We start from the raw sequence: 8,761 nt of genomic DNA, 5'->3' as shown, positions 1-8,761 counted from the left end.
TGATATGAGGTAAATTTGTGCCTTCAAGGAAGCAGGATGAGTTGGTGAGTGAGAAACTGAGGACATTTGTGGTGGGATGTTCACATTGGTGGTAGAATTGTATGTTGGAACAGTTAATGCTTGAAATAAGTGTGTAATAATAAAAATACTTTTTAAGACATGAGAAATTAACATCAGTATAAATTTATATGCTGCAAGATGGAGATGAACTAAAAGGCTTCACCTCTCTAAGACCATTCTCTGACTGGCAAATTATAATAAGGTTCCTTTTATCTTGGAATTAATATAAATCAAGACCTGTATCAAGCAATTATAAAAATAACTTATTATTCTCCATATGTCCCCCATTGTACACTTACAATGGTAAAAGGCTGTAAGTACTTTTGTGGAAAGGCTGGAAGAAAAATTAATAACAAATTTTTGGCAGTGCACCAGGGTTCTTCCTGGAAGTGATATGGCCTTGCACTTCCGAGTCCCACTTTAGGACCTGATCCCCCTCCTTCCTGCGAGACATCTCAGATGTGTGTATGTGTGTGTGTTTGTGGTTCCTCACATCAATCCTCCTCATTCCAAACTTTGTAGACATGCTTGTGTCCACTCAAAGATGTTTCGAGTTATTTCATATTTTTCCAGGCAGATTGGACAAAGCTTCCTTCTCCTAGAAAATATACAGTTCAAAACTCAGTTGAGAAAACTAATGAATTAGTTTGAAATATTTTTTTTTTTTTTTTTTTTGGTTTTTGGGCCACACCCGGTGACGCTCAGGGGTTACTCCTGGCTATGCGCTCAGAAGTCGCTCCTGGCTTGGGGGACCATATGGGATGCCGGGGGATCGAACCGCGGTCCGTCCTAGGCTAGCGCAGATAAGGCAGGCACCTTACCTCCAGCGCCACCGTCCGGCCCCAGTTTGAAATATTTTTATCATACTTAGATGACCTCTCTGGCTTATGAAAATAACCTCTAAAGCAGATATATCTCTAGGCACCTTTTATACAATCAGTTCAGTAGATCACTTTTGTAAACATGCTGAAACTCCAGCATTCCAACTACTAAATGCAAGAAACAATGAGGAAACTAAGGAAGATAACTATAGCTGGGGACATGGAGAGAAATGGCAAATTTCCAACTTCACCAAAACTTCTGAGCCTTATAAATGAGGACCTAAAATCAACACTTAAGGTTTTTGAAACAGAAATCAAGGAGTCACTAGCCTACAAAATTAAGCAATATATAGATGAACAATTCAACCAACTCAAAGAAAAACTCTTTCACAAGATGAGAGATTTCATACAAATGGAATTGAAGGAACTAAAAAACAGGTTAGCAAGTCTAGTCATAGTACTAGAATAATACAGATGGAGAATCTCATAGACAAACTTGAAGGCCAATTCCAAGCTAGCAGTGATAAAGAAGCCAAAAAAAGAAAGAAGAGACAAAACAATGGAAGAAAATATAAGGTACTTAATGAACACAGACAAAAGAAAAAAAATCTCGGAAAGAATACCAGAAGGAGAGGTAAAAGGGAAAGGAGAAGAACAAGTGAGGAAGATAAAGGAAACTTTAAACCAAGAGTCCACTAACCAGCAAACTTTCATTTACATAGGAGAGAGTCTTAAAAACATTCTCAGACAAAAAAGAACTAGCAATATTTGTGCAAACTAAACCAAGTCTAAATGAAGTACTCAAAGACAGATTATATAAGTCAACTAATCAATTGCCAAAAATTTGTGTTGTTAATCTTTCTCCCAAAGGTACTTACAGCCTTTTACCAGTACAATGGGGGGGGGGGGAGGATGGAGAATAATAAATTATTTCGGTAATTGCTTGAAAAAGTAACTCAAAGCAACAACTCTACACAATATAATGGCACATAAAACTGCAGATCATTCTTACTAATGAACATTGATGCAAAAATACTTAAAATCTTAGCAAACAACGCATCAAAAAGATTATACATCATGACCAAGAGGGTTTCATCCCAGGGATGCAAGGATGAGGATGATTCAATAAGGAAATCAATCAACATAATACACAACATCAGTAAAAAAAAAAAAGGGTTAAAAGTACATAATCATACAAATTGATGCAGAGAAAGCATTTGACAAAATCTAACACTCATTCATGAAAAAAATCCCTCAACAAAGTAAGTGTATGAGGAAACTTCCTCAAAATAGTAATAGCTATGTATAAAAAGTTCTCAGCCAACATTATTCTTAATGGTGAAAAACTGAACACATTTCCACTAAGATCAGGATTGAGGCAAGTATGCCACTATCTCTACTCTTTTTCAACATAGTATTAGAAGTCCTCGCAATAGCAATCAGAGAAGAAAGGGAAATCAAAGAAATCTGAATTAAAAAGAGAGGAAGTCAAACTATTTCTATTTACAGATGGCATGATGATATACATCGAAAACCCTGAAGAATTCACAGAAAAGCTCCTAAAAACAATAAACCAATACAGTAAAATGGCTGCTACAATGTCAATACACAAAAGATGATTGCAATTCTTTATACAAATACTGAATTATAGAATGAGATCAAAGAGTATATCCCATTTAAAATAGAATCCAAAACTATCAAGTATCTAGGAATCAACCTAACAAGAGAGGTGAAAGAGACCTATACCACAAAAACTTTAAAACACCTCAGAAAGAAATTGAAGAAGACTTAAGGAAATGGAAGAACATTCCATGCTCATGGTTTGGAAGAATCAATATAATCAGAGTGACCATCTTATTTAAGTTACTATATAGATTCAATGCAATCTCTATTCAAATTCAAACAATATATTTTAAGGACATAAAACAAGCAGTTATTACGTTTGTGTAGAACCATAAAAGACCTAGGAAAGCCAAATCCATACTGAGGAACAAGAAACTGGGAGCCATTTCATTACCTAGCTTAAAGCTCTACAATAAAGCCATAGTGATCAAAACAGCATGGTATTGGAACAGACATATTTGAGACCAGTGGTTCAGAATGGAGTATCTAGTGACAAACTCTCAAGATATTGCCAACTAATCTTTGACAAAGGAGCCAAGCACTTGAAATGGAATAAAAACTGTCTCTTCAACAGTGTTGGAACAATTAGATAACCATGTGTAAAAAATTAAAGATTGATCCATATCTAACACCTTACACAAAAGTCAATTCAAAGTGGAATAAAGACCTTGAGATTAAACTCAAATTTATAAAATTTATTGAGGAAAACATAGGTGGACCAGTTCAAGATCTCAAAAAAGTCTTTGATGATAAGACTATAGCATCAAATCTGAATAAATGGGACTTCATCAAATCAAAAAGCATAAGAAACTAGGGCTAAAATTAAAAGAAAGCGAACTGAATGGGAGAAAAAATTTACACTCAACACATCAAATAAAGGTTTAATATCTAGATATACAAAGTACTCTCAAAATTTAAGTCCATAAAACCTAAAAACCCCATCAAAATGGGGAGAGAAAATGAACAGGCACTTTTCTGAGGAAGATCAACAGATGGCCAACAGACACATGAAAAACACAAAAAAATGCTCATGATCACTTATCATTAGGAAAATTCAAATCAAGACAACAATGAGGCACCAACTTACACCACTGAGGATGGCATATATCAAAAATAATAGGAACTAACTCTGTGAGGATGTGGTGAGAAATTAACTCTCATCCACTGCTGGTGAGAATGCTGCCTGGTCCAACCTCTATGGAAAACAGTATGAAGGGTTCTCAGTAAACTCAAAATTGAGCTGCCATATGACCCAGCAATCCTTCTTTTATGTATCTATCCCCAAGACAAGAATATTTATCCAAAAGGATGTATGTTGTTTATTGCAGCATTCAGTACAATAGCTAAGATTTGGAATCACCTATATGTCCAATAAGAAATGAATGGATTATAAAGATGTTGTACATAACTGTAAAGAATGATGCAATCATGCAATTTGAAAAAACATGGATAGAACTAGAAGGTACTATGTTAAATGAAGTAAGTTAGAAGAAGGATAAATACAGAATGGCATCATATATATGTGATACATAATATTCCATACAACTTATATGTGGTATAGAATAAATTCATGAAGAAATGCAGTAGTCTAAATAGTTGTCTTGAATACCTGTTGGCTCTAGAGTATAGCATGAAGGAAAGAAACTGAGTGGAAGAGAAGCACAAAATCTTACATCTCTTCTATAGCTCAGCTGTATAGATTTAGCAGGTGTTCAATAAGCTGCTCTTTATAGATGTCTATAATAATATTCTGATGTATTTATCCACAGAAACAGGTTCAGAATGCATTTGGAAGCCATGGATTCCCACTACAGTGCTCACTATAAGAATGGTTTAATGTCTTAATTTTTATATGTCTATAATAGCTCTTTAATCTTTTTGTCCACAGTGCTTATTGTAAATCTAGGTTAATTAAGTAAAATTCTCCCTGGAACCATGAAGAAAGACGTTGTGGTCAGACAACAGTATGCCCAGAGCCTCTAGTTGGTCTTACGGCAGGATGCTTCATGTGTAGAGACACCCTGTTTTTTAGGCCAAAGGTTTTTTCTTCATATTTTCCCCAACTTTTGCTACATTATGCAAAAAACTGCCACCCCATTTTTTTATCTTTTAGATAGGGTATCCCACTTTTTTATAGAACCTTGGGGCACAAATTACTTTGTTTACCTCATATTTGTTACCTCATATTTCTGCATTTTTCTATACAATTAAGAAGGGGGAAGAAAAATGGGGGCCATGGCCCAAGTGGTCTCAGGTGTGTTGGTGGAGATAAAGAAAAAGGAAAGAACTAAATATCCAAGCCAAAGTCAACAACTATGGAAGCAAAAGACCAAAACTATAACAATTCTAAACATAAAATGGGCCTATTATACTGGTAGGCCAGCAGGCAAAGATTGTTGTTATAAGATGTACTCTGGGAACATTGGTAGAGGGAGGTTGACACTGATGGTGGGATGGGCCCTGATTTATTGTATGTCTGAAATCTAACTCTGTAGGACATTGTAAATGATGATGTTTCAATAAAATAAACTTTAAAAATAAGAAAGTGATTCCTCATTCAGAGGAATCTTTTGGATTAAATAATTTTTAAATGATAAGTAAGTGAAGTAAAATTACTTTGTGGAGGATTCTTTAGAGCAATGACCTGTATTTATATCCACCCCCTTCCATTTTTCAGGTTATGTGATTTAGATTTTGAATTTCATAGTCTGAATTATAATTTCCTATTTGGTTGAGAGCCGTTCTGATGCTATAACATAGAATATAAGGGCTTAAAACTTAACAGAAACTCAAAATATGCGATTTGCCTTCCCAGAACTGTTTGCTTTTATAGCTAAGAAGTTCAATCTGGTTTATAAGATCATAAAGCCTAACAATGATCTTAAGCTTAAAAAGGCAGTTAAACTGCATCATAAAGTGAGAAAATGCTAAGAGGAAATAAACTGAAACAAAACTCCAAGAACCAGTTTTACTTATCACAAGTAATTTTATCCTCAATATTAGAAGATGTGTTTCTAGCTTGGGAGCTGCACATTATTGTTCTAACTTGACACAAATTTGAGATCATATTGTTGCTACTAATAGTCTTGTGCAAAAGAACAATACCTGGATGAAGTAGTTCTTACTTAGGTAGAAGCAGATGGATACATATGAATGATTCAAGAGATTTTTACAAAAGATATTTCCTTTTACCATACTACCTCAAATCTGATTACACCCAAAATTTGTACATCAGAATAGCATATGCAAATCAACACAAAGTCTACCTTCAGTCCTGGTAGGTTAAGAAAAAGAAAATGTGAGCTGGAAGAAGTCTAGAAGGACGCGAGTATTTTCATTGCTTGCAGAAGTCTAACAGATGTGGCCCAAACAAAAAAACAATAATTACTAAAAACAACCAAAGGTTTACTATTTGTCATTTACATTTTTATTATGGACTGGGATGCTGCTCTTCCCAATGGCATCTTTATTCTGGAACCCAAGCTAAGAGTTTGACCTCCATAAAAATAATACCTATCTCTGGGCCAAAGATAGAGTACAGAAACTGTAGGGCATTTGCCTTGCGTGGGGATGACCTGATTCAATCCCAGGAATTCCATATCGTCCCCCAAGCCTGCCAGGAGTGATTTCTGAGTGCAAAGCTGGTAGTAACTCCTGAGTACTGCTTGGTGGTATGGCCAAAAAAAAAACTAATAATAATAATAATAATAGGGGCCGGAGAGATAGCATGGAGGTAAGGCGTTTGGCTTTCATGCAGGAGGTCATCAGTTCAAATCCCGGTGTCCCATATGGTCCCCGGTGCCTGCCAGGAGCAATTTCTGAGCATAGAGCCAGGAATAACCCCTGAGCACTGCCGGGTATGACCACAAAAAAATAAATAAATAAATAATAATAATAATACCTATCTCTTAAAAGTACAGAAGAACATCATGATGAACACCACTCAGTCTCAAGTGTATATCACCTTCCATCCTATTTGTTGGTTGAAGAAGCTTACATAGCTAAGTCTGAAACTATAGGTTTCTCCTGATGGCGGGTTGAAGCATAATCTATCCAAAGGACATTTGTGATCAATAATAAATGTTATCCAAAGGATCATTCTTTGCCCATTACACCTAAAGTGGGTGCCTTAGTTGTTGATGACTGGTAGACATACATATTTTTCAAGCCAAAATAAAAAAATAAAGTTTCAAAACCACTTGGAACCTATGTTTCCCCTTCTAGCCATAATACTTCATCAATTTGTGGAAATGTATTAAAGAGAATTTATGTGGGCATTTTGTTGAGCCAAGTTTAAAATTTACCTCTCTTCACCCATTCACTAGATTTCTCTCTTATTCTACATTATAGATGTATGGTGTATAGTATAAGTTATGAAACCTGAAAAATGATATATGATAGACAAAAGAAAAGACATGCTACTGTTTTATCTCTCACATGAAATAATAAGTTAATTTATTACAAAAAACTTTCTTTTTTTTTTTTTTTGGGCCACACCCGTTTGATGCTCAGGGGTTACTCCTGGCTATGCGCTCAGAAATCGCCCCTGGCTTGGGGGGACCATATGGGACACCGGGGGATCGAACCGAGGTCCTTCCTTGGCTAGCGCTTGCAAGGCAGACACCTTACCTCCAGCGCCACCTACCCGGCCCCACAAAAAACTTTCATTAGAGTAAAAAAACTGATGTGCTATTGTACTAAATTCTTAAGGCTCAATAATAAACTGTTTATCATTACTTTTGAACAAATAAGTGAATTTATTGGTGTTTTCACCTCCAAGCCCCTTAATTATAAAGTTTATCCTCTGCCTCAATTTATATTCTTCTCTTGCAATCTCCATACCACTTACTGGCTGAGATCTGATGTTTGAGGCACAATTTAACTGAAGGGACTTCTATTTCTATATTTAATCTTAGTGAGAACTAAAATGACCTTATCTGTGCTCCTAAATCTGTACAGGAACAAATGCAACAAAATAAGAGTAACTTATTTTATAAAAACTTTACCAGTGACTTTAAAAACTTAGTACAGAGTTTATTAAACTGAAAAATCATTGAATATTGACTGATTTCCTAGTTGGTTGTATTCCTCTTGCCACGTTTTACTCTCCATAAAATCTGTAAGCAAAATGTGACATCTTCCAGCTAAAATGTGTTTTTACAAACAGAGGTCAGTGAGAAACTCTTTTGCATAGTACAGGTAGGCTTGATGCCCATTAGCATGATTTGATAGAAGCAGCTTCATCATATATCCCTTTCTCTCTTTATCATGCTCCTTCAGAATGTTGCTTCTTGTTATTTGCTAATTCCATTATGCATTGAAATATTGTTTTTTGTTTTATCAAGGTGCTCTTTGCTATGAGCATTTGTATTATACTGTTATCTCTGTATAAGACAACCATTACTTCGCAGTTTGTAACTAACGATAAACCATTGTTAAATGATTTTGCTAAGAATATGTAAGAAGAATCAATTTATCTAAGTTTAAAGCATTTATTTAGAACATCTTATCTAATGTAGTCAATTATATATATACATATATATTGTTGCTAGCAGTGAGCATAATAAATATTTTTACTTCATTACCAATTTCATTACCATTTTTGACAACAATAACAGTGGTTTCCAGAGGTGGTATTTTGTATTGGGGTCACACACACTAATGCTCAGGATTTACCTCCAGTTCTTTATTCAGGAATCACTTCTAAAAGGATTCTGGAGACCAGTTGGGATCCCAGCGATTGAAGCTAAGTCAGCTGTGCTACCTGTTGTAACAGGTACAACATGCAACAATAGTACTACAATGCAACAGGTACAACAATGCAACAATGGTACAACAACAAGTGCAACAATGGTTTCTTTTTTTTTTTAAATATGGAACACTTCACAAATTTGCGTGTCATCAAGATTAGCAGGGGCCATGCTAATCTTTTGTATCGTTCCAATTTTAGTATATGTGTTGCCAAAGCGAGCACAACAATGATTTCTTAATATCATTTAATGTTCTATTTATGTTCAAATTATTCTATTTGTCTCAAATATGTTGTTTTACCTATAAGTTTACCTATTGTTGCAAGTCAGCCCCTGAAGAGGTTGACTGATGGAGGAATGGAGGATGAGGTCTTTCCCCTCCAGCTCAGCACTCGCGTTTGCCACCCTGTCCAGCCCACGGTTCTGAGGTGAAACGGCGGGTAAACAGCTCGCAGACTCTAGTCAGGCTTGTGGAAATATTAGCTTTTTTCGGTGGACAAGACTGAA

The 8,761-nt window shown here is 35.6% G+C and overlaps 1 non-coding gene across 1 annotated transcript; it reads right to left on the bottom strand.

Annotated features, from left to right (window-relative positions):
• Positions 1-8,371: 8,371 nt before the first annotated feature.
• On the bottom strand, positions 8,372-8,478 carry LOC126014538 (U6 spliceosomal RNA). The gene has a single exon (XR_007497581.1). It is a non-coding gene; the product is annotated as a U6 spliceosomal RNA (small nuclear RNA).
• Between the last annotated feature and the right edge of the window lie 283 nt (positions 8,479-8,761).

The sequence above is a fragment of the Suncus etruscus genome, chromosome 7 (genome assembly GCF_024139225.1).
Source record: "Suncus etruscus isolate mSunEtr1 chromosome 7, mSunEtr1.pri.cur, whole genome shotgun sequence".
NCBI lineage: Eukaryota > Metazoa > Chordata > Mammalia > Eulipotyphla > Soricidae > Suncus > Suncus etruscus.
Note: the sequence above shows the minus strand (reverse complement) of the source record. Positions and strands in the feature narration are given on the sequence as shown.